Source organism: Callorhinus ursinus, unplaced genomic scaffold (genome assembly GCF_003265705.2).
Source record: "Callorhinus ursinus isolate GAN/ISIS: 27379988/994484 unplaced genomic scaffold, GSC_fseal_2.0 scaffold22, whole genome shotgun sequence".
In the NCBI taxonomy this organism is placed as follows: Eukaryota; Metazoa; Chordata; class Mammalia; order Carnivora; family Otariidae; genus Callorhinus; species Callorhinus ursinus.
The window spans coordinates 27,737,238-27,764,583 of NW_027397084.1; the positions used below are offsets into that span (position 1 = coordinate 27,737,238).

The 27,346-nt window shown below is 39.3% G+C and overlaps 1 long non-coding RNA gene across 1 annotated transcript; it reads left to right on the forward strand.

Moving 5' to 3' along the window:
* Positions 1–3,955: 3,955 nt before the first annotated feature.
* LOC141374850 (uncharacterized) lies at positions 3,956–26,330 on the forward strand. Its single transcript, XR_012381997.1, has 3 exons — positions 3,956–4,293; positions 7,239–7,461; positions 26,196–26,330. It is a non-coding gene; the product is annotated as an uncharacterized lncRNA (long non-coding RNA).
* Positions 26,331–27,346: the final 1,016 nt, after the last annotated feature.

The window sequence follows — 27,346 nt, forward strand, 5'->3', positions numbered from 1 at the left end:
ATCCTTCTGAAACTGTTCCAAAAAATAGAAATGGAAGGAAAACTTCCAAACTCGTTTTATGAGGCCACCATTACCTTGATCCCCAAACCAGACAAACACCCCATCAAGAAGAATTACAGACCAATATCCCTGATAAACATGGATGCAAAAATTCTCACCAAAATACTAGCCCAATAGGATCCAACAGTACATTAAAAGGAATATTCACCATGACCAAGTGGGATTTATCCCTGGGCTGCAAGGTTGGTTCAACATCCACAAATCAATCAATGTTATACAATACATTCATAAAAGAAAGAACAAGAACCATATGATCCTCTCAATAGATGCAGAAAAAGCATTTGACAAAGTACAGCATCTTTTCTTGATCAAAACTCTTCAGAGTATAGGGACAGAGGGTACATACCTCAATATTTTTTAAAAAAACCACCTTTGAAAAACCCACAGCGAATATCATTCTCAATGGGGAAAAACTGAGAGCTTTCCCCCTAAGGTCAGGAACACGGCAGGGATGTCCATTATCACCACTGCTATTCAACATAGTACTAGAAGCCCTAGCCACAGCAATCAGACAACAAAAACAAATAAAAGCATCCGAATTGGCAAGGAAGAAGTCAAACTCACTCCTTGCAGATGATATGATACTTTATGTGGAAAACCCAAAAGACTCCACCCCAAAACTGCTAGAACTCATACAGGAATTCAGTAAGGTGCCAGGATATAAAATCAATGCACAGAAATCAGTGGCATTCCTATACACCAACAACAAGACAGAAGAAAGAGAAATTAAGGAGTTGATCCCATTTACAATTGCACCCAAAACCATAAGATACCTAGGAATAAATCTAACCAAAGAGGCGAAGAATCTGTACTCAGAAAACTATAAAATATTCATGAAAGAAATTGAGGAAGACACAAAGAAATGGAAAAATGTTCCATGCTCATGGATGGGAAGAACAAATATTGTGAAGATGTCAATGCTACCTAGAGCAATCTACACATTCAATGCAATCCCCATCAAAATACCATCCACTTTTTTCAAAGAAATGGAACAAATAATCCTAAAATTTGTATGGAACCAGAAAAGACCCCAAATAGCCAGAGGAATGTTGAAAAAGTAAAGCAAAGCTGGTGGCATCACAATTCCAGACTTCCAGCTCTATTACAAAGCTGTCATCATCAAGACCGTATGGTACTGGCACAAAAACAGACACATAGATCAGTGGAACAGAATAGAGAGCCCAGAAATGGACCCTCAACTCTATGGTCAACTAATCTTTGACAAAACAGGAAAGAATATCCAGTGGAAAAAAGACAGTCTCTTTAACAAATGGTGTTGGGAAAATTGGACAGCCACATGCAGAAGAATGAAACTGGACCATTTCCTTACACCACACACAAAAATAGACTCAAAATCATTGAAAGACCTAAATGTGAGACAGGAGTCCATCAAAATCCTGAAGGAGAACACAGGCAGCAACCTCTTCGACCTCAGCCACAGCAACTTCTTCCTAGAAACATCTCCAAAGGCAAGGGAAGCAAGGGCAAAAATGAACTATTGGGACCTCATCAAGATAAAAAGCTTTTGCACAGCAAAAGAAACAGTCCACAAAACCAAAAGACAACCGACAGAATGGGAGAAGATATTTGCAAATGATATATCAGATAAAGGGCTAGTATCCAAAAATCTATAAAGAACTTATCAAACTAAATGCCCAAAGAACAAATAATCCAATCAAGAAATGGGCAGAAGACATGAACAGACATTTCTCCAAAGAAGACATCCAAATGGCCAACAGACACATGAAAAAGTGGTCAACATCTCTCGGCATCAGGGAAATCCAAATCAAAACCTCAATGAGATACCACCTCACACCAGTCAGAATGGCTAAAATTAACAAGTCAGGAAACGACAGATGTTGGCGGGGATGCTGCGAAAGGGGAATCCTCCTACACTGTTGGTGGGAATGCAAGCTGGTGCAGCCAGTCTGGAAAACAGTATGGAGGTTCCTCAAACAGTTGAAAATAGAACTACCGTATGATCCAGCAATTGCCCTACTGGGTATTTCCCCCAAAGATACAAATGTAGGGATCCGAAGGGGTACATGCACCTCAATGTTTATAGCAGCAATGTCCACAATAGCCAAACTGTGGAAAGAGCCAAGATGTCCATCGACAGATGAATGGTAAAGAAGATATGGTATATATATACAATGGAATATTATGCAGCCATCAAAAGGAATGAGATCTTGCCATTTGCAACGACATGGATGGAACCGGAGAGTGTTATGCCGAGTGAAATAAGTCAATCAGAGAAAGATATGTATCATATGATCTCACTGATATGAGGAATTCTTAATCTCAGGAAACAAACTGAGGGTTGCTGGAGTGGTGGGGGGTGGGAGGGATGGGGTGGCTGGGTGACAGACACTGGGGAGGGTATGTGCTACGGTGAGTGCTGTGAATTGTGTAAGACGTTGAACCACAGATCTGTACTTCTGAAACAAATAATACATTATATGTTAAAAAAAAAAGAAGAAGATAGCAGGAGGGGAAGAATGAAGGGGGGGAATCGGAGGGGGAGATGAACCATGAGAGACGATCGACTTTGAGGAACAAACTGGGGGTTCTAGAGGAGAGGAGTGTGGGAGGATGTGTTGGCCTGGTGATGGATGTTGAGGAGGGCATGTTCTGCACGGAGCACTGCGTGTTGTACACAAACAATGAATCATGGAACACTACATCAAAAACTAATGATGTAATGTATGATGATTAACATAACATAATAAAAAATAAAATAAATTAAAAAATAAAAAATATAAATATAAGACATACTTTTCATAAAGTACTTGTCTATGAAAAACAGACTTGGTGCTCCAATTCATGGACGTCATTAATTTTCAAAAGATAAATACTCTCTCCCAAGAAAATGGGAACAAATGTCTTGAGCTGGTTTTTGTCTTACACAAATCTATAATCACTTAAGGACTCCAGACAACAGTTTAAGTTCTCAGTCTCATAAAACAACTATTTTAATTAAATACAGAGATTCTCCACCAACTTCAATCCTCAATAATTTAAGATCTTTTTTTAATGGCATTAAAATGGCATTAATAAAGATGCTGACAAACTCATGACCATGGAGGGGCGCCTGGGGGGCTCAGCCATTAAGCATCTGCCTTCAGCTCAGGTCATGATCCCAGGGTCCTGGGATCGAGCCCCACATCGGGCTCCTTGCTCAGCGGGAAGCCTGCTCTCCCTCTGCCACTCCCCCTGCTTGTGTTCCCTCTCTCGTTGTGTCTTTCTCTGTCAAATAAAGAAATAAAATCTTAAAAAAAAAAAAAAAACAACTCATGACCATGGAGAGCAAAAATTAGTTTTCAGTGAAAGTGATGGTTACTGCTGCTAATTCAATAAATGAGATCCTATAACTAAGAAGGTCTGGACACTTCCCTCATGTTGTTTAAATTAATCCATAAAGCTCTGCATGTGTGGTTTGTTCCACACACATGCCCCCAAAAAATGTGACTGCGAAAGACAACAAAAGGAATAGAATGATGTCACCAAAATGGCGACATAAGCTGTTTCTGATTTCACTCTCCCTCACAAGAAGAACTAACAACTACTCAAGAACAAAACACCACTGAGAGAATCCTAGAATACAGGGTGAGTCTAAAGTACTCCTGCACCACAGAGACTAAGACAGGCTGTATTAGAAGTGTAAAAGAAATGACTGTAGGTTTGACCACATTGCCCACCCACAAAATAGCTCAATACCACACAAAGAGGTCTCCCCTGAGCCTCTGATTCCTTCAGTGGAAAAAAGAAAACATGGGGAGGACATCCAGCCACCACAGCATTATGAGGTGCTTTGCTGGAGCCCCTGCTGTGATCTCACACCACAGGGATTGCCTAGGAATCTGCAGGGCTCAACCACCGGGAATCTGACTGACAGAGGAGCGGAAGAGAATTCTCACAAGGAGCACAAGGATTTTGGCAGACTGAGTTCATTCCTGCAGTGCCCAAGTACTAATCCCAACCAGCAGCTCTGTTCATCGGCAGAACCAGAACAGGGGTTCACTCTGACCATGGAACTTGACAAGTTACCGATCTACCTGATTCAGATCCTCAAATAAGGAATTTTGCTGGCTCAAGAGCCCAGTTGGCCCATGTACAGGCAAGGAGGTGAATCAGCCCCATCCACTATGAAGAGTGTCTTCTGGACCCATCTGACCAGAGGAGCTGGCAACAATTCCTAAAAGCTCTGTGATTAAGCAGTGCTCAAACCAAGAGGTGAGTGAACAGAGCTGATCACCCCCAGAGCAAGGCCAGTACAAGGCGTGGAGTATTCCCATGCTACACACAGAGAATGGGATTCATTCATAGCTGAGGGTGAAGATGGCTCCCAGGTTCTCCCAACCGAAGAAACTGGAAACTTAAGAGTAGCATAGGTGGGCCCTCCCCCTCCTGCCCAGTCAAGAGAGCTACAACATAACCCCACATATTGCAGGATCTAATTTTATATATAAATTTATATATGTATATAAACACAGAGGATTTTTGTAGACCTTCACTAGAAAGACAAAAAACCCCAGAATTCCCAAAAGAGAAGTTTGGCAAATTCGACTTCATTAAAATGTAAAATGTTTCTGTGATAAAGATTGCACTTTTTCACTGGACGAAAATATTTGCAACCCTCCAGACTAACCACCGGTAAATATTTATAAACAAAGAGCCCCTCAAATTGTCAATTAGAAAGGTGAAAGAATAAGTAACTGAACACAGAAGAGAACATGAGAGTGGCTTATGAGCATATAAAAAGTGCTTAAGTTCATTGGTAGTCTTGAAATTGCAAAGAAAAATAAAGAAATAACAACAAGAGACCATTTTTTACTCACCAGAGGAGCAGAAATTAGGAGTTGATAATCCCCAGTACCAGCTGGGACTCTCACATAGTGGTGATGGGAATATGAGTTGATATATTGATAGAAAGTGATGTGGCATATCTAGCAAAACTACGAACGTGTCTAACTTTTGATCCAACAACTCCATATCTAAACTTCTATCCACAGAAGACCAATATGTAAAAGTGAATGTTCCCTAATGCTTTCTGCAGCACTGTTTGTACCAGTAAAAGGTAAACCTGCCTCCCTATCAGGAGAAGAGGAGTTGGATAAACTGTCATAACATCACACAAGACAATTTGTGGAGTACTCTACAACTATTGAAAAGAATAGATTTAATCAATATGTAGTGAACTGAAAAGATATTCATTATATTCTTTTCACATAAAAAAGAGAACCAAGTGATGTGTGTAGTACAATATTAAAATGAAAAAAGTCTTCGTGTCTGAGTATATTTGTAGTTAAGCAGAAGAAAACATGGGACATACCAAATGGTTAACATTAATTTCAAAAAGTCGGGAGAGAGGATCTATAGATGAGAAAGAGCAAGGAAATGGCTAATATTTGATTTGCTATGTTATTACTTTAGGAATTTAAAAATACAACTATATTCTAAAAGCAATATAAATGCCATTGTTCGCTGATAATATTTTTTTTTATTTAAAACTTCACCTGTACTTTTGCCTACATATGTCCCCACCATTGTCATCTGGCCTCTCAAACCAGGTCACTCAGACTGATAGACTGATCTAAGACTTCATGTGATTCAAAACATTTTACTTACGAAAATATTGCCCAAGTATGACCTAACAGAAGCTCTCTAATAATTAGTAGTAAAGAAGAAATTTCAACCAAACTTTCCATGTATTTAACAGAGAGAGGAAAAAATGTAATACAGACCTCTTAGATCCTAGCTCTCAGAAATTTTCAACAGAAATTTTTGAAAACAATCCATGATCTGCGCTTTCTATTCATTGCAAAAATTGGGGCCTAGGAGGAAGGTATCTCAAACCAGGTATATATAGTTAGAATTAAAGAACACCCCAAAAACTTACAAAACAGAACCTTGGAGCAACAAGCTTTAACCAGCTTATATTCAATTAACCTTGCAGATACACAAAACTAACTTGCCTACTAGAAATACAAGTTTGACTTTCCAGTTTTTTTATTGCCCACAGGAATTTTCTGATGAGTTGATTTCAATCTATGGGAACCAAGCTAAGAAGTATTATGGCATGACAACCAGAGAAATAAAAAGATTTAATATTTGTTGTAATGATGTTTGGTATCAGTCTAGATATCAACTGGAAAAAGATGGTATGCTCAAATAAAGAAAATATGAAAATTTTATTTTTTTAAAGCTTGTATTTATTTATTTGAGAGAGAGAGTGAGAAACAGCATGAGAGGGGAGAGGGTCAGAGGGAGAAGCAGTCTTCCCCCTGAGCAGGGAGCCCAATGCAGGACTCGATCCCAGGACTCCAGGATCATGACCTGAGGTGAAGGTAGTTACTTAACCGCCTGAGCCACCCAGTCTCCCCCAAAATATGAAAATTTTAAGAAATAACTCTTTGCAGAGATATGGGCAGGGTATAAGGTAACCACAAGATCTTCAGGGCTAGTCGTTCCAGTTACCACGCCTATGCCTGAAGAGGCAAAGGGAGGCGGTGGTTACCAAGAGAGAGCTACATGGAGAAGACCAGCTTACAGGAGCTGTGACCCTCAGCACAAGGACATAACCAGACAGTGAGAACCTATAAGAAGGGGTGCCTCCCCGTTAGCCAAATCCAACTCAAAACCAGAGAGCAAGAGAGACTATAAATGTAATCCCCCTGCTGTCCGTAGAGCAGGGTGGAGAAGGGGGGGCGCAGTGGCCCTGAAGAGACAAAGGAAGATACCCAGAAGAACATCTGCCTTACCAGTCGATGTCAGGCTGATAATGCTTTAAGGAAGCACATAGTATCTTTTGGCACAGTCTATGGAACAGAAACATCTCATTGAAATGACAGACCAAATGGCACAGACATGCCTTTGGCTGTGAGGTCAAGGACAGGGATTCATTCACTGCTAGGGAATGTATCTTTTCTAAGAACAAAAAGGTCACTAATTTGAGACTTGGCTTCTCCTAATCTGTTTGTAGGACCCAAATGTACTACAAACATATGTATCCTCAGGGTCAACATAAACCTGTGAGCCCATTTCTTGGCTGCTTTCATTATAGCACCTGATAGAAAAAGACAATTAACTGGGAAGGGACACAGAGTACGGAAAATGAACGTTCTTAAGGTTATTGTAGGCCAGGTGAACATATTTTAAGCATTATTTGTTTCCAGCAGGTCAAATTGTGTTGCTGGCTGCATGGGAGCAAGAGTGTTGTGCTGGTCTCCACTTGGGCCAGTAATCACTCCATGTGTCTGTGCATGCTGTCGGCAAACGATCAGCACTATATGAAGGACCTAGACTTCCTGGCCTCTCATTGGAATATTTCAGGAGTAACATCACCTGATGACAGGACTTGTGGCTGTGAGATGATGCATCGCTATAAGAATTCAACACATGGTAAGTTCAGATGCTAACATTAGAGTGTCACATATATCGCTACCTCTGTAATAAAAAGTATGCCAGAATGTCTTTTATGTTTTCTGCTTGCTAGGGTCTACATCTTCAGATAGATGAGAGATTAAAAAAAGGGATTAATATATAGATAGATTCTTAACTCCTTTCTTACATTTTCTTCAATTTAGAAAAATGAAACTTCGTTTATTTTATATTCTAAATAGATCAAGCTTTCATCTAAGAATTTCAGAGAAAATTGGGCACTGTACACCCACCAAAAAAGTATTTTGGTAATCAGCTACTTGGTTTAAAAAAAAAAAAGGTGGTCAGAGAAGGATTCACTGTTGAGATTTCACCAAGCACCCCTCCTGCTTATTATGAAATGAGCTCCCGGCCTCCACAGCCCAGTTTGTGACAGAAAGTAGACTGATCAAGAACTCTAATGCAGTTGGTTTCACAGGTGAATTCTACCAAAAATTTAAGGAAGAAATTATACCAATTCTGTACAATCTCTTCCAGAAAATAACAGAGATAACTTATTAACTTATTTCATAAAACCAGCATTGCCCTGATACCAAAATCAACAGAAATATTAAAAAAAACTAGCGACCAAAACTATGGACCTCATGAACACAGATCGAGGGTCAACAAACTACAGTCTGTGAGCCAGCTATCTGTAAATAAAGTTTTATTGGGACATAACCGCATTTACCCATTTGCTATGGCAGAGGCGAACAGTTGAAGATGCAACAGAACATACATGGTCCACAAATCAACAATATTGATGCTATAGCCCTTCACAAAGCTTGCCAGCACCTGACATAGATGAAATATTCCTTAACAAAACAACCACGAAGTTGAGTCAACGAATGCGTAAAAGCATAAACTACGTAGTGATCAAATCCACACGGGGGAGCTGAGGTGGGGGTGGATGCCAGAGCCAAAGCCTAGGAGGAGGGCATCTATGCACGGAGAGAGGGGCCGCAGCCCAAGTAGACAGAGAGCGACCGTTCAGAGCCCTGCAGTGAGCGGTGGGGACCCAAGTACAGTGAGGAGGGTATCCATGTTGTAGGCAACAATGGCAGTGGGACAATAGTAACCTACACAGGAGATGGAAACAATTTGTAGACATACAGCGAATTATCTTCTGGTACCAGAAGGTAACTAAAAATCCTAAAAGAAAGTCTTAAAAAAATTATGAGGGTATGTCAAAAGGTAACAGATGCCAGCTTGAAGGGCTCCTCTCTGGCCAGATTGTGGATGACAGAAGCATCAAAATAAATTGTGACATTAATAGATTCTAACCTATTGAATAAAAATATCAGTGAGTCCATACATACATACAAAAATAAATAGATAAGCTGTCCTTTAGAGTTAAAAGGCCAACTCATTAGTGTAGCAGGAACCATTGAATTATAAAAAATTACCATTTGGCAGCCATCATAGTAATAATGAATTCATCCAAGAAACATCAACGGAGAGTCAGACTAGAGGCATCCATAAACTGGAGTCAATTGTTAAATCTTCAGGAGTTTTGTGAATCAGTTGTTAAAATTATTAAAATTTAAGTTATATGAATGTGCAATTACATAAATTATATTTATACAGAGGTAAGAAGTGTTCAAACTTCACCACTTGGGCTCAAAAGCCTCTCTCCAAGCCGCTGCAGTCCTGAGCACACACTCATTTGCTTTGGCCCTGACACCCTGCACCGCAGAACTGTCACCTGCAGTTGTAACTAGACTTGTATTTTAAAACGTTAACTCTGCCAGAGACCAAAAAAAAAGCTTTCCTTCCCCAGAGTTCCAGCAAATGTTCTGGGGCTGACTCTGATTGGCTCAGTTTGGATCATACAACCATCCCGTAACCAATCCCTGTGGTAGCAAAGGGGTGAGGAATGGGATGGAACACACTTGATTATAGAGGCCGCGGCCAGGTGCTGAGCTCTGACACCAAGTTGCTGGGTCAGCTCCTCTGGCACCAAATGGACTGAAGATGACACAGATTTTGATTCTCTGAAGGAAAACCAAGGTGCTAAAACCAGCAGAAGGAAAAATGGAAACAAGGCAAGTCAGAAAACCCTGCAGGTAACCACATATTCAGGAAACAAAGGGGAGTGGACCCATCAGGCAAGAGAGAGCAGCCATTCAAATAACAGAATTAACAGAACATGCTAATATCATGGGAAACAAGAGAAGAGAATTTCAAGAAAGAGGGGGAGACCAAAAGTGTCTTATGCAGCAAACATCAAAGAGAATAAAAGAAAAAGAAAAAAGCCTTTGTATACAGTGATCTTCAGTGGCCTCGAAAGAGTCACTTGAGCTGAGTCATGGGAATGCCGGCCATGTTCCATGGAATTATGGCTGAAGTTGATGGCAAGAAGATGAAAGTAACAGGCAAAGACGTTTCTCAAGAAGTTTGGCAGTGAAAGGAAGGAATGAGATAAAGTGTCTAAAGTGGGATTTTCTTAAGGGGGGGAAACCTGAACACATTTATAGGCAGACAGGAAGGAACTCTTAAATTGTGCCACATTTGAGAACTCTGGAAATTTATTCAGATAAAGGGCTTAGATAGCTAATTGACTGCCAGCCATTTGACCTGTCTTCCAAATGATGTTACTTTGATATTTTCTAAGAAATTATCCTGTGCTATAAACTAAGAATTTGTGAGGGGCAGCGGGTGTCTTACTTCATCAGTTTATCAAAAGAGGCTGACGCAGTGCCTCTGAATAAATTAATTAATAATAAAAAACATATTTTAAGTGTACTCTGTTGAAATAGAGGGCTCAAGATTGATGAATTGCCCTTGGAAAGGCTCAGATTTCAAATCTTCACTATCAAGCAAACAGAAGCAGGCAAAACAAAACAAAATCTGGCCAAAGCTGTGAAAATCCCACAGAGGGACATGTCCAAATAGTTTAGTCCTTAAACTGGAACACCATATGTTTATAAGATAAGTCCTTCAATTCCCAGGAGGATATTTGCTCAATCATTTATTCAAAACATATTTGAGTGCCTACTATGTTTTAATAATAACACATGTCTATAATATGGGTTTCCATTAGTGTGGATTGAGAAGCTCTTTTGTTTAATTACTTTTCAGATAACTTCTCTGATATCAGTATAATCTAAAAATATCAACCACTGGGACAGTAATCCAGTTTGGAAATCTTAATACATTCTCAAATGAGAACACACTGTGCCTGAGGCAGAAACTGGATCTCCTTGTCTCCTATTTTCTCCCTTTTCGTTCCTTGACAATAAGATTGGTTTTAGAAGGATGATTACCCATCTGAACAGTGAACATAGCTGCGTGCTCAAGAGAGTTCTCACAAGTCTCCACCTACCTAATCCTAAAGAAAAAGGAGAATGAGGAACAATCGAAGAAAAATCCTTTAATAACAAGGTAATACCTCTGTTGGGATCTGTAGGATTTGAGTTTCCATTTAGTCAGAATTAGTTAGGAAATTTAAATGTGTCCTCAGTGCAGCAAAGGGCACAAAAGAAAGAGAAGCATGAGGAGGAGGAGCTGTGGCTCATCTGGTCTACTGACTCTATACAAACAAATATACTGCCAAGTCGCCTAACAGAAATTTTATAAGCATGTTTAGTTTCCCCTTTAAACTCAGCGAAGTAGCCATCCCCCAGGCAAGAAAGGAACTCTAAAACACCAGTCTCATTCTCTCTGCTCCAGCTCATGGCTGCCTCTCTTTTCCAGGCAATGACTGGAGGAAAGAATTCCACAGTGACTGTAAGACACAGCAATGGAGGCGGGGGGGTCGGGGGGGTGGGCAAGGTTGGATGAATGGGCACTTCTGATCACGTATCACTCGGAGTAAATATCTCCCTCATCCTTTCTCGACATCACCTTCATGCTCATCCTTTAGACAAAAGTTAAGTTTCTCAGATTGACGCAAGACCCTATCTCCACCATCTGGTTCCTGTTTCCCTCTCCAAACCCAGCCCTGTGCCTTCCCAGCCTTCCCTTCCCTCCCTTCATGTTCCTTCACAGATTTTTACAAGGGGCTCCATCTGCCAGGAATGCCTTTCCTCTAGGAAACTCAAATCGCTTAGTTATGTTGCAATGTTCTTATCAGAGAAAATAGTAAAATCCCAAAGGTAGTAATTCATTGGTATATCTTGCCACCCACAAAATGAGCCTAAGTTTTAAAGCTTTACTTTTGGACTTGTGTAGGGAAGTCTAAGGTCTACCATCAGTATTTACTTGAACTGATAAATCATTAGAATTCAAGTGAAAACGGCAATAACACGAATGAAACACCAAAAGAAATACTCAACATCATCTATATATGATGGGTACAATGTGACTTTCAGCTTAACTGTGTGCTGGACTATATTATACATTATATTTGAAGCCACTGTGGCTGCCTACATTTGCTCACTTACAGATGAAATGCTGAAGGACTTATCAATGTCAATGGGTATCATCAAAATTTTTAAGTGAAAAGCCCTTTGAAAATCATAATTAAAGCTCATCATTTAAAAGATCATTGGAAACTATAAATTAAGCTTTTGAGGCACTTGGGTATTCAAGAAATTCATTTCATTCAGCATAGGAATAACCAGAAATTATTTATGGTCTACAGTTTTATAAAGCTATTTATTCTAGCATTTTATGGAAATAATCATGAGAAGTTCCTTATAATCCATGATAAATATCAAGAGACAATAATATTTTAATCACATCCACAAGAAGTTAGAGAATTGGTCCACCAATTTCTTCCTTTATGTTTTACCCATATACATTTCTTCCTTACATCTCCAGGTTTTAATGGTTTCTACACTAACAATTAGGCTTTCTATTGGTTTTCACAAGATAATTTCTTGGTGTTTTTGGAGAGAACAAGAGCTATGGATAAAGCAACAAGGAAAAATAAGATGACCACAGAATTAAATGCCATGAATAATGATAGTATACATGCCAGAAAATGACATACTAATAGGATGAGACATTTAGGTCTTGCTCTGATATGCCAAAGCTGAATTGATTCAAGCTGTTCTTGAAAGAAGGATTCCTTGGAAACTTATGTGCAGACAATGTTGGCTAGGAAAAAAGAATACCCCAAATAAAATCAAACATAACTGATAAAGGCTGTAAGAACTTCAAAAAGAAATACATATAGCACTGGTGTAATAGGGAGCATTCCTTATTTTTGGAAGCTGAGGAGACTTATTCCTAGAGAAGCTATTCCAATTACAGACATCAATTAAATGATTGTTCATACTTCACTGAGAATGCCTATGCTCATCTCTGTTGACCCCTTTCCTTTCTCATGATGAATGGACAACAATGAACAAAATCAAGTGGTGGATCTTATTCCATTTATTCAGATTTTCAAAATTTACCAAATTATGTTAGACAACAACCATTAAGCCTTCTTGTAAATGCGTTCATCCAATATTTATATGAATATCGTGTTTTTGCAATTCATTTTCAGCATTTCTGTTGGAGATTTTTACTTCCAAGTTAAATATTCAATGAAAAGTTCTCCAAATATCACAGGGATGGTTTTCCTTTCTTCTACAGTTAGTCAATAAACTAATATATTATAGCCATCATTCCTCTTTCCGTTGTTGAGCAAAATTTAGCTCTCAATCTCTCTGTGTGTATCTCTTTACAAATACCTTCCTTCTCTCCACAATTTCTTCATTCGTTTCTCTATGCTTACTTTTCCTCCATACTCTCTCATTCATCCCCACATTTGACATTTTGGCAGCTAGCCTTCTGAAGTTCTAATAGCCCATTCGAGCCCTCCAGGAAAGCAGAGCGCTGTAAGGCTAATGAATAAATCCGGTTTTATTGAAAATTTGTCTGCATTTTAATAAAACTGAAAGTAATCGTTATTTTTAAACCACCCATTTTTGTGCTTCCTGAGGACTAGGAACGGAAAGGTAAGATTAAAAAAAGAGTTCCTTAGGAGCATGCAAGTTGAATTTGACAAAGTCTGAGAACTGAATGAAGACTCTGACCCAGCGTGCGCCTGGAGCCTTCTAAAGCTAGAGTCTGTAAGGACTCGGGGACCTTCAGGCTGCACCCCTCAGCACGTGGTGCTAAGCAATGATGGCAACCCACTGATATCTTGTCAGTGAGTTAGTTCTCCTGAATTATGGCATTTGGGAATCAAGGAAAAGGCTGCCTTTTCCTACATGAACTCCTTAAAATTCCAGGTCTCCCCAACTTGCTGTGCCAGTGTATCAGTTTTCCTTATCTAAAGGAAATCCAGCCTTCGATTATGTGTGGCCTGAGACCGAATTTTCTCTTAGTATTCCTCCCTTACAAAGATAAAATTTCCCCTGATTTCACATGATTTCAGCCTGTTAGTTCTTGTATCTGTTTCCACTACCGAAAAACCATGAGGCTTGTCATCTAATCCATTCTGCCACTTTCTCTTTCCGCCATTTATGTTGTGTTTGGTTTAGAGTCAGAAGATACTTTCCTGCTCTTTTTACATGAGGTGAACTAGAAGCTCAGAAAAGCTAAAGCCTTGTCTCCAGGGACCACTGAGTCAGCTCATCACCAATCTAATTCCAATCGGTGTTCTTTTCTTAAATTTTGACACCTTGTGTGTCAGTCAGAGCCTCAGAAAAAGAAATTTTTCCAGAAGGGAGCTAAAGATAAGGCTTTAATAAAGAGAAGGTTTACAAAGGTGTGAAAAAGTTAAGAAAATAAACTAAGAATGGTAAAGCATCCAGAAACTAGCAATGGAACTTGCTAATAGGAAGGCATTACCACCCCCAGCAGTGAAGAGACCTGGGAAGAAAACATCAATGTTGTTGTTGTCAGAGCTCACGGAGACTTGGAGCTGAGGAGAGGAAGACTCCCAGCAGGCGGTACAGTGTGGTAGCACATAGCTACTGCCAGAGATGAGACATCAAAATAAGTTGTCTCCCCCTTCCTCTGATCTCCTGCTGGTGCTTCTCCCTGCCTGAACCCAAACTAAAGCCAGCCAGGAAAAGATCCCAGGTGATTTCTTCCTAAGACATTAGGTTCCAGAGGCCAAGAGCACAGAGTAGATCTAGGGGTTAGGGCTGAAGGATGAGAAAAAGGAGAATAACCAGCACACTTTATTGAGGCATATTTGTGAATTAATGAACTATTTTTGAAGGTATATATAATTAATTCATACCACTAGAGATATGAATCGTTCCCATTAAAAAACGTCAGCTTAATACTTAACTTGAAATTTCACCTTGCTTGCACAATCTCACTTATAAAAAGAGCATATGATCTCAAACACTCCTAAAAGCTCTAAGACTCTTGTTTTCTGGCCAATCATCTAGCATCATGATGTTCAAGTTGATAAGCCATGTGCTTTCTGAAGTACGAGCCTCCCTAGGAGAGTCTATGTGGCCCACATGAAAAATTTTATTGCTCTTTCCCACAGGAGGCTCCATAGAAAAAGCTGGATGGAGATCTGAATGTGTGGTCAACACAAGACATCCCAACTGGTGAACTAACACTTTTCCTCAGCACTCCGTCACTGAGTCAAACGCAGCCCTTGCTGCACTGTTCCAAGTACTACTAAAAGCATCCTTGCATCTCATCAAAAAGGAATTTCCTTTGTTCCTGACTTCTTTACCTCCTGTTGGTCTAGAGCACTCTCTATCCCATTTTGATTTTGATAAAGGTTGTGTTGAATTTGCAGATTAATCTGAAGAGAATTCCCATTTTAACAATATTAAGTTTTCAAATCCATGAATATGGGATGTCTCTCTACTTAATTAGGACCTCTTTAATTTCTCTCAAGATTTTCTTTTGTTTTCAGAGTATAAGTTTTGTATTTCTTTTGTCAAACTTATTCCCATTTTATTCTTTTTGGATTTTTCCATGTTAATTTTCAGATTGCTCATTACTAGTATACAGAAACTCAGCTGATTATTGTATAATGATCTTATATCTTGCAAACTTATTCATCTCATTTACCAGTTCTCATAGTTTTTAGTAGATTTCTTAAGATTTTTCTATACATAACATCATGCATCTGCAAATAGATAAAATTTTACTTCTTCCTTTCTCATTTGGAAATCTTTTATTTCTTTTTCTTTCCTAAATTCCTTGCCTAGAATCTCTAAAATAATGTGAATGGAAGTGGCAAAAGTGATCATCTTTGTCTTGTTCCTCATCGTAGGGTACAGATAGATTCGATCTACCACCATCAAGTTTGATTTTAGCAGTGAGGTTTTTTGTAAATGCCTTCGTCAAATTAAGGAAGTTTCCTTCTAGTCCAAGTTTATTGAATGTTTTTATCCTGAAGTAGTATTGGGTTTTGTCAAATGCTTTTTCTGGGTCTATGGAAGTGATTGTGTGGTTTTGGGTTCTTTATTCTGTTGATGTGGTGTATTACATCAATTGATTTTCAGCTGTTGAACCATAAACTGCATTCTTGGGATAAATCCTACTTGGTCGTGGCTTTTTATATGCTTTTTATATGCTACTGAATTTGGTTTGCTAGTATTTTGTTGGAGATTTTGGCTTGTATGTTCATAAAAGATATTGGTTTACAGTGTTTTGTTTTCCTTTGATATCTTTGTCTGGTTTTGCTATCAGCATAATACCAGACTCATATAATGAATTGGGAATGTTATCTTCACTTCTATTTTCTGGAAGAATTTGTTAAAATTGGTATTGATTTTTCTTTAAATGTTTGGTAGAGTTTACCAGTGAAGACATCTGTGTGTGGGACTTCCTTTGTGGTAGTTTTTGATTATTAATTCAATCTCTTCACCTGCTATAGGTCTATTCAGATTCTTAATTGAGTCAACTTGGATAATTTGTATCCTTCTTGAAATGTATCCATTTCATCTAAATTATCTAATTTGTTGGTATGCAGTTGTTCATATTATTTCTTTATAATTCTTTTAATTTCTAAAAGTCAGAAGTAATATCCCTCTTACATTCCTGATTTCTCCAATTTGAGTCTTTTTTTTTTTTCTTGGTCAGTCTAGCTAAAGATTTGTCAATTTTGTTTATCTTCTAAAAGAATCGAGTTTTGGTTTTGTTGATTTTCTCTCCTGCTTTTTTCTATTCTCTGTTTTTTAAGATTTTATTTATTTATTTTAGAAAAAGAGAGAGACAGCATGTACAAGTGGGGAGAGGATCATAGGGAGAGGGAGAGAGAGAATCCCAAGCAGACTCTATGCTGAGCACGGAACCCAACATGGGACTTGATCCCACAACACTGAGATCAGGACCTGAGCCAAAAGCAGGAGTCAGATGCTTAGCCTACTGAGCCACCCAGGCACCCCCATTCTCTAATTTAATAATGTCTTTCCTAATCTTTATTATTTTATTCCTTATGCTTGTTTTGGGTTTAGTGTGTTTTTCTTTATCTAGTGTTTTATGGTGGAAGATTAGAATATTGACTTGAGATCTCTCTCCTTTTTTTAATATGAGCATTTATAGTTATAAGTTTAGCTTTAGCTGCATCTCAAATTTTGGCAGGTTTTGTCTTCATTAATCTCAAGTATTTTCTGATTTCTCTTTTGATTTCTTCTTTGACCTATTGATTACTTATATGTGTTTGATTTCCACATATTTGTGAATTTCAAAAAAAAAAAATTTAGTTTAATGGGAATGGGTTTGGGAGTGAGTATTAGAGGTACCTACTTAGATCTCCAGAAGTGAACTAGCCCCAGCCTAGAAGAAAATCTAAAGAGAAGTCTTCCTTCTCTTCAAGATAAATCTGGCTCCCATGGTTCCATCTCAGGACACTCCAGTTCCCAAGAGAGTGAAGACTATGGTTTTCAAAACAGATTCTCTCTCTCTCTCTCTCTCTCTCTTTTTTTTTTTTTTGGCTTGCAAATTGAGTTTCTTTCCTGAGATATCCTGAATATATAACAGGAGCTGAAAGAGAAAGGAATGAAGGAAAATAAAAACAACTGGAAGAAAGAGGAGAGAGTAAATAAGTAAGCAAAAGCAAAACCAAGATCTGCTCTTTTGCTGGAGTTTGATAAATGTGGCTGATTGGCAAATTACTTTATGCAAACCTAATGACAGAAGACAAAACCCATATAAATCCCCAATATAATCTAGGGACTATGCATTCTCCCAGGGGCTGGCACTTGCCTTTACTGGCTCCCATGGTGGCCTGACTTCTCCCCACTATATGATTCCTTACACCAACACAATTTCATTTTTCATGCTCAGTGAAACTTTCTCTCACCAGGATTATCTGATTCCTGGTACATCTGTACCCCCTATTTATGCATATCTGCTTTATCTCTAGAGATTTTTAAATCCCACTAATCAATAAATTGTTCTTTACAGTATACAACATGTTATCAGGGCTTTAAAAAACTGACTGGCAATAGTCTAGGTTAAAGTAATGTGTACGAGCTCATGTTCTCCACCATTACTAAATATGAATTTCGTTTACAGGTTGTTAGAAAATAATTTTAATAAACTGGAGAGTATATCATAATGATTCAGAGTTTGGGCTCTGAATTAGACATTCCTGAATTCTAGTCCCAAATATGTTGTTTACTAACTCTGTGATCCTGAGTATATTATTTAGTCACTTCAAACTTCTGTCCACATACCCATTATATAATAGGTTGTATATAACAGTAGATTTGTGATAACAATAATTGCTAAAAATGTTCTTGAGCATTCACTACGTGGCATGAACTGATCTAAGTGCTTGTCATGTATTAACTCATTTAATGCCTATGTATGTTTGGCACCATAGTGACACATGATAAAACACTTAATAAATGTTTGATATTATTAATAATGTTAGTGAATCAACTTAAAGGTTGACTACTCATTAAAAATCAGAACTAAAACAAGGATCTATCACTTTCTATCACAGTAAAGACTACCTTAGCCTTTATAGAATGTAATTTTTCTCCATACTATTTTTTTCCACTATGTTGTAGGAATAATGAGGCCACGTTTTACAAAAGATATTTGAATTAGCACCATGCTTGAGAGTGATAAAAGGGAAGTCTTCTTCTCTTTTTTGACGTAGCTCAAGCATAACCTTCTTCAAGAAGATGCCCTCCTACGAATCCCCCATTGCCCCTCACCCACACTGCCAATCTGGTGGTTCAGCTGTTATCATCTTATCACACTCAATTTTAATAATCTCTTTAATAGATTTCACTGAAGAATTAGTGTACAAGTGCCTCGTCATTTTCAGTGCAGTAGTGACCAAAGGTTTAATGAGAAGTTGGGCCAACGTTTTAGGAAGTTTCTCCTTATCCACAAGATCCAGGAAGAGACTTTGGATTTCACATGGAAAGTACTCAGTGGTTAAGGCTGCCTGCCCACAAGAATCAAAACCCCAAACAAAACCCATATGAAGCTTCTGTGTCCAAGATGTCTGAGTGACCCTCTTGCCCAGCTGCAAGCCACAGTATATCAAAGGGTGTTTTGACTCCTGGTTGATATGTGTTATTATTTTTTATTCAATTCTAAAAGAGTGGAATGTTGTCAGTGTGTGAGGAGATGGCCAAGAGGCATTTGTTCTGTTCACAAGTAAATTATTAAGCTCTAAATTTGTTGAAGTGATTTCCTGGACATACATTTTATTTATCTGCAGATCAGAATATTTACACATGGAATATGCTGGAAGTCCAAGGAATAATTCAGTTAACAATTCATTCCAATTTGAGGAAGCTCTCAAAATACTCAAGATAAAACACAGTAAACAATTAGATTGCATCCAGTTTGGATAGTAAATATAATTAAATCCTTGGTGCCATTGTCTGAATTGATAGGTCTTTTAAGGTATTTCCACTAGTAACAAGACCTATCATTTCTTGAACATATGCTTCCCGAACATGATGGTATCTAATTCTTATGTGAATTTTAAAGGTAGTTATTAACTTCACTGACAGTCCTTTAAATTCAAGATCGATTTCTGCCAAGAAATATGCCATGACAAAGATAATTCTGCTAAATAGCTGATTAACTTGAGGACAGGAGAGGAATTCCCAGTCAGCTCCAATTTAGACATACTGTAAAAGAGTTTGTGCAAAAAACTACATTTTTTTTCTGGTACCTTCCCTCTCTTCTAACAGCTTGCTGGTATCCCACTCATTATAATGAATGACAGAACATCTGCATGGAAATAAGCCCTGTATCAAATGTTGAAAAAGCTATTCTACCCATTTAAGAATTTCCATTAGATTAAAAGTAAATTAATACATATCAAGTGTTTATGCACGTATTACTTCTGATACAACATTACAAGGGAGATACACTCATTTTATAGGTTAGAAAAGTAAAGTTCAGGGGCGCCTGGGTGGCTCAGTCATTAAGTGTCTGCCTTCGGCTCGGGTCATGATCCCAGGACCCAGCCCCATGTCAGGCTCCCTGCTCAGCAGGAAGCCTGCTTCTCCCTCTCCCTCTCCCCCTGCTTGTGTTCCCTCTCTTGCTGTCTCTCTCTGTGTCAAATAAATAAATAAAAATATTTTTTTAAAAAAAGAAAAGTAAAGTTCAGAGAAGTTGAATTACTTTCCCAAAGCAGTTAGTAAGTGGCAAAGTCCAGACTTGCATCCAGGTCTTCCTGGCTCCAGAGCCTTTCTTTTTCCATTACTGCATTGCCAAGCCCTGGGTGAGTTGCTTTCCCTTCTTATTTTATTCTTAAAATGTAACTCTTGGCTTCACAACCTAAGAACACAATGTTATTTAAGAAAGACATAATTCCAATACCTTTAAAAATTGTGAAACTCTCCTCATTAACAAATTCTGATAGAGGTTAAAAAAAATTATTCCCAGAGTTTCCCTGTTTTATGCAACCCTACCATGTTCCTCCTCCACATTCTTCCATCTGGTTAAGTCAAGGCAGGGAACATTAAATTCCTGTGGTGTAAGAGCTTTACTAAAACCTTTTACAATAGCTTTCTCCAGGATCCCCAAGAAGCACTGAGAAATCCAATCACTACATTAAGACCAATTTACCGGAGCTATTGTGGGGAAAGAGACAGCATTTATTTTTAGTGACCAATGTGCTAGACATGTTCACATAATTTTCTCCTCTCACTCAATTGAGAAGAGTAATGAAAATAGGGACTATAAGCTATCAACATGTAAAAGGAGAAACAGGTGTTAAAACTTCACATGATGGAATGGAAATTGAAGAGAAAGTAAGAAAGCTTCAGCTGAAAAGTGAACTGAATGACCTTGCCTGAGCTGGAATAACTAATATTCTCTAATACTTTCTCACAGGATTTGTATCTGGCCTTTTTTAAAAATTTATTTATTTATTTATTTGCGAGAGAGTGATAGAGAGAGAGAGAGAGAGAGTGTTGAGGGAGAGGCAGAGGGAGAAGCAGACTCCCACTGAGCAGGGAGCCCATTGAGGGATTCCATCCCAGGACCCTGGGATCATGACTTGATCCCCAGACAGAGGCTCAACCAACTGAGCCACCCAGGCACCCCGGCCTAATTTTTTAATATGGCCAAAAATATAATAAATATTGGTATTAATGTTCCCGCAACTCTAGAGGTAGGCATACGGCCCAAGTTTTCAGAACTTTAGAATCAGAGAGGTAAACTAACTTCTTAGGATATCAGTGAGAAAGCACCCATGCTATAGCTCAAACCCAGGTCTATTTGAGAGCAAAGTTTGCACTCTTGACTGCATCATGACTTGTAGACCGAACTCAGCCAACACCCCCACAGGTAAGGACAACACAGCATAGGAGAAAGGCTTAGAGTGGAAGCCCCCTCTCTTTTCTAACTGTATGACCACAGCAGTCATTTAATTTTCTGAAAGTTTTTTTCTCATTTGTACAATGGGGATAATAATACTTTCAAGAATGCCAAAGTGGAGGCACTTAGCATCATGCCAGGCACAAAAGAGCTTACATGTCTGTTTTATTTCCTGTCTTTAAAATATCCATGGGAAATATTTTATAACTTCATTAGACGTTCTCTTAAAATCTAACTTAATATGTCCACTTGCATCAATTACATTTTGCGTTCTGTTCTAAGATTAATATTGCTGGCTGAGAAACTAAGAAATGAGAGGTTGAGAAAAACAAAATACATATTATAAGAAAATGTAAAGTTAAAGGTATATATAGAAGAAAAATGTGTAAATTCTCTTTGTTAGTTGAGCTCCACTCAAAGGAATTGACCTTAAACATGTTTCAGTAGCTTTTGCTTTGAGGTATATAAATAGCAGAAATTTAAATTGATAAATATCTCACATCTGCTTTGATTTGGCAACCCTGGGAAATGTTCTGATTAAAGGTATTTCCCATTTTACGTGCTTGGTTCATCCCATTTAGGGTAACTTTAACTACAATCAAAAGCTCCAATGACTGACTACAGTTATCTCAACAAAACATCAATTTCATAGCAAACACCATTGTCTAACCATCCTATGAGGTATTGGTTCTGGAGGGAGTGGTTTGGACAAAAGAGTTCTTTTTAATGAAAGAAGATAAAAACATCCTTTCTTCTCTGTGGCATTTCCTGAACACCTGAGGCTTTTTGAATTAATAACTCAGTGAGACTTTGGAACAACCTCTATTTCTCATTTTCCAGTTATCAACCTTGAAAAAGAGAACATGAAATGTTTCCTATAATCTAGCCAATTATCTACCTTTTTTTAAAAGATTTTATTTATTTATTTGTCAGAGAGAGAGAGAGATGGGGGGACACAAGCAGGGGGAGTGGCAGGCAGAGAGAGAAGCTGGCTCCCCGCTGAGCAGGAGGCCTGAGGTGGGACTCGATCCCAGGACCCAGGACCCTGGGATCATGACCTGAGTCGAAGGCAGATGCTTAACTGACTGAGCCACCCAGGCATCCTTTCAATTATCTACTTTTTATTGTTCACATTGCCTCGAATTCACAAGTATAGGTGTTGGTTCAAAATATCAGGAAATTCCCAGGTCAAATCTGAAACTGGCCTCTGTACACAGAGGTCAAGGAGATCTCGAAGAGAGGCAGATCACTCCAGATTGGTAGGTGGCAGATTCAATAAGCAAGAGAACTTATTTATAAGGCTGGTCTCAGGCAGCTCCAAGACAGATAGATTTTTGCATTTTAGCATTTGCTAAGTCCAGTACAATGTGGCACACTCATAGGACCATGGCAAAGTTATATCTAAGATGGCGTCAATGCTGGGCACAGATGCATGGATGGAGAATAATACTTTTTGAATTCTTAGTAGTCCATAATCTTCCGCCATGAGTTATCTGGCTTTTTTACCAGCACTACCAGGCAGTTGAAAGCACAATGGCCAGGGAGTGCAATACCCACTTGGTTCCATTCTCCGATTTCCTTATGTCCCCCAGGCAATTTATATCATTTGACTGTTGCCATTCTTACTGGTTCCCCATTGGCATTTCTCCTTAGCACTGGTTTGATGACTATAACCCAGAGGTGGAATTCACCTGTACAGGTGTTCAGAGTTTGACCTTGTAAAATGTCCATTCCCAATGTTTTCTCTGGTATTAAAGAGATAAAAGCCTTATATTCTTATGGAAGAGAATGTCCAAATTGCATTGTCAAAGGGAACTTGCTACCCATAATCGTAACCATCGATGGTACTAAAATGGTCAAAAAACTTCTAAGGGTGACCCTGTATTAGAGTACATTCAGCTCTAGTGACAATGAGAACCATCACCTTTTGTTTATCTCTGGGATGTCAATGAATAGTGCTCAATGTGAAGCCTCTGATTGCCCGCATAGCCCTCACCTACAGGCAATCTTGGCCTTCATCCTCTCCCCGAGGTGTGGGTGGTCCCACCCCTGATAGGACTGCATCCCTGAGGCCTCTGCTGGAGCTGATGGGGCATATGGGATAGTAGGGGCAGGTGGGGCAGGTCTGAACCGTTGTTCGTTTTCAAGGCTTTCCATAGGCTGGCCAATACATTATTAGGTTCTCAGTCTGTCTTTTCAAGTGAGACCTCGGCAGCAATAAAGTCAAACCACATTTGCTTCTGGGTTACTTTTGTACTTTACAATTGATTGAAATAAATTCTCTTTTGACTTTTCAAGCTCCCTCTCTGTCTCGGGCTTTTCCCACAACCATACCAATTCCCAGGATTTGTCTATTTCCCCCAGATCAGCAATGGACTGCTCGATCTCATAAATGTCTTGTCCCACAGCTAGGCTCAGCATAGATATCAGCATCCATACCAGGTACTAGGGCAGACTGGAGTATCATGGCTTTCATTCCTACAGTGAATGTGACCTGGTCTGGGCTTTCAAAGACAGGGGCATATATGATCTCTCTCACTCCCTACCCCCTAGGAATTTGTTGTACCTCCTTTAGAAATTTCTGGGTTCACACATGCCCAGGGAGAAGAGAAACCCCCTTCACTGGGCCGAGCCTCCCTGCAGATTAGAATAATCCAGTCTATAAGGTAGTGAGTGCCTTGAACCCCCTAAGCACAGGTGCTGTTGGAGGCCATGGTGGGTAGGAAAGTTGCTCATTTTCTTTGCTTCCTGCTGAGTCAGAAAACGCAGTCCCGTCGCACTCCCACCCCCCCACCCTCCCACCCCCTACCCCTTCTCCCCTACCTTCATAGCTGTACTATGTCTGGATACTTCCCTTGGCCTTTTGCTGGGACTTGGCAGCTATAGCAATAAGCTCAGTGAGAGTATATTCTCTCATCATGAACTGGGGGCTGCCCCACTGACTGGGGTTGTTGCTGCTATGCTTTTGCTTTCTTTTGTATTAAGCATCAGAAGGCATGGGGTGTTCATCCATTCCACTGTCAATCACTACAGCATCCTCCATTTTGTTCGCCTCACTTTCCCAGGGATTGCACCCTTTCGTGTCCCAATGAGGCTTTGTCACCAATGCTTCACCTTCATCCACAGCAGCTTGCAACTTCCTTGTTTTGCAGAATGACATGCTAAGGTCACCAACTTATTATCCGGCCCTCTCACCTCATCTCTCAGCCCCAAAGCCAACAACCTCACATTCTTCTCTAATCTCAGCTCTACTTCCAATTTTCTAGCTCAAGCTTTGGCTCTAATTGCACATGGGTGTGCAGCCAAACCACCCACAGTAAAGCCCAGCACCCTGTGGCAGCCGTGTGTTTCTTTTTGCTGCAGTGCCCCCCCGACCCAATGCACAGTTCCTCCAACAAGTGCATTATTAGATCAGCCAGCATGTTCAGGGTGGCCCTGCAGTCTCACACTGTGGGCCACAACTATTTAACATGTGGGCCACCCTTCCCCACATAGAGGTCAATGGTCAACACAGGATTTCCCTCATGGATGTCTCTTTCCCAAGACCCATCTGTCCTAGCTGGCTTACCAACCAAATGACTAATGAGTATTGATAAGGTTTCTGAACTTGACACCACTAAAAATTTTTAAGAAATGTAGTGATGTGACCAGATTTGCATTCTTAACAAATCATTTTGGTTGCTAAGCTGTAAGAAAAATGGATTGGAGTGAAGAAAAAGTGGCTGGAAAGAGACCAGATAGAAGACTTCTGGGGAATCCAGACCAGTCAATGGGGCCTAGAGGGAAAGAATGGCAATGGGGGTATGGGAGAGGTGAACAGTTGAAAGATGCTTAGGAGAGAGAATCAAAAGGATTTAGTGATTGATGGGACGTAGGAGGTGAGGGAAGGGAAAGTTAATTATCAGGTTTCTAAGTTAAGCCATTGAGAGAGTATCACTCACAAAGACAAGAAACTTGTCTTTAAAAAAGAAAAACTGGGGTGGACCAAGGAGTGAGGGATTTCACTTTGTTCATACTGAATTTGAAATGCCTGTAAAATGTCCAACTGGAGATGTATCAAGGCACTTGGATGTATGTGCCTAAAGGTTCAAAAGAAAGGACTGGGCCAAAAATATAGTTTTGGCATAAAAAATATATCGAAAGCCAAAGACAGAAGGTGTTAAAAGTTTCCCATTCTGGCTGATCATTATGACTCACCTGAAGAATATATTTAAAATATACATATTCTTGGGGCTCCTGGTGGCTCAGTCATTAAGCGTCTGCCTTCGGCTCAGGTCATGATCCCAGGGTCCTGGGATCGAGCCCCGCATCGGGCTCCCTGCTCAGCAGGAAGCCTGCTTCTCCCTCTCCCACTCCCCCTGCTTGTGTTCCTTCTCTCTGTTTCTCTCTGTCAAATAAATAAAATCTTTAAAAAAATAAAAAATAAAAATAAATAAATAAATAAAATATACATCTTCTTGGGTCTCTATTTCCAACATGCTGAATCACTCTGGAATCTGAAGACTTATTTGAGGGGGGGTCAAGGCTACAGGAAAAGAGACCCTTTAAGAGACCATTTATTATAGTCATGACAAGAAATCCCAAGGGTCTAAAATTGAGTAGTAACAATTGAGTCATGAGGGTGATTCAGAAATATGTGGGAGTTCACTCAGCTAGTCTTCACTGATTAGATGTGAGAAATGAAGGAAGGAAGAGTTTAAGGTCATTCTCAAATTTCTGGCCTGAGGAACTTGATGATGGGGGGGGGGCGCGGACAATGGAGGAAATTAGATTTATGGAGAGACATGTTGAGATTTGGACACTGTGTCAAAGACTGAAGCCTTGAGTTGACCACCAGTATTCCTTTCCCCTCTTACACAGTAATAGAATAGCTGGTTTTAGTTTGGCACATGGCCACCCAAAATAAAGGTAACATTTCACACTTAGAGCTAGATACGGCCAAATGACTAGATTCTGGCTAATGGTATGGAATATAAATAAGTTATGTTTACAACGTCCAGGAAGTGTACTTAAATGGAAGGGCGGGGTTTTTTTTCCACCCTTTCTCCTTCCTGCAGGGGAATATGGACACCATAGCCAGAGCTCGATTAACAATCTTGGATTATCTATTTAACTGGGCCATGGAAACCACAAACAGAAGAGCAGCAAGATAGCAAGAGCTTGGGTCTTTGGCTTTTTAAACGTGAAAAATAAAGAAATTGCTACTTGTTTAGGCGACTGTTGTTTTGTGACTTTCTGTTAGTCACAGCTGAATTCTAATCCTAGTAAATATCAAATGTGTTAATTTTGAGTTGTCTGTAGAACTTCAAGGAGGGATATACTGCTGGATGTACTGATAAAGAACCAGGTAAGACATCAGCATGGGAGACAGTCTGTAAGTGACCACACGTAGGTCATTCCCTGAAAGTAAGTCCATGTGATTTTTCCAATAGACTTCAGCAGCCAGATCTAAGAGTGAAAAGGTTAATAAATGTTCATTTAGAGATTCACATTTAAATTCATCTTCTAACCTCAAGTATAGAGAGACTTAGGGATCAATGTTAACTTGTATTTAAAGGATTGCCTTTGAAAAATAAAAGATTTACCACAGCTGTTCTTTATATAAGTGGCTACTCTTTTTTTTATTTTATTTTTATTTGACAGGGAGAGAGGGAACAGAGGCAGGGGGAGTGGGAGAGGGAGAAGCAGGCTTCCCGCGAAGCAGGGAGCCCAATGCGGGGCTCGATCCCAGGACCCCGGGACCACAACCTGAGCCGAAGGCTCAGGTTAACAACTGAGCCACCCAGGCGCCCCAAGTGGCTACTCTTTATAAGGCACTCAAACCATATGAGGGTAGTATGATCAAGTCCCTTTTACTATGGAGAAATTATGACAAAAAACTAAATGAGGACATAACCTAATGTGCCAAATACAGTACAATATATGTAAAATATCATAAATACTTGGAAACAATTATATTCACCTTATTTGTACAAAAATTTAATGCAAGTTTGAGCAATCCCATAGGCAGCATAATTCTTTACAGACTCAAAAACAGACGCTCACAAATCTGAGAAAATATACATGCAGCCACCTGTTAAGCTTACTTAAAAAATTGTTAATCCCACTGTACAAAATATTCTTATAAGAATGCTCAGAAATTAGTATCTATGTATGTGCTATTTTTAAATTTTTGAAATATCTCCCACAGTAGACCTCATTCGAAGCT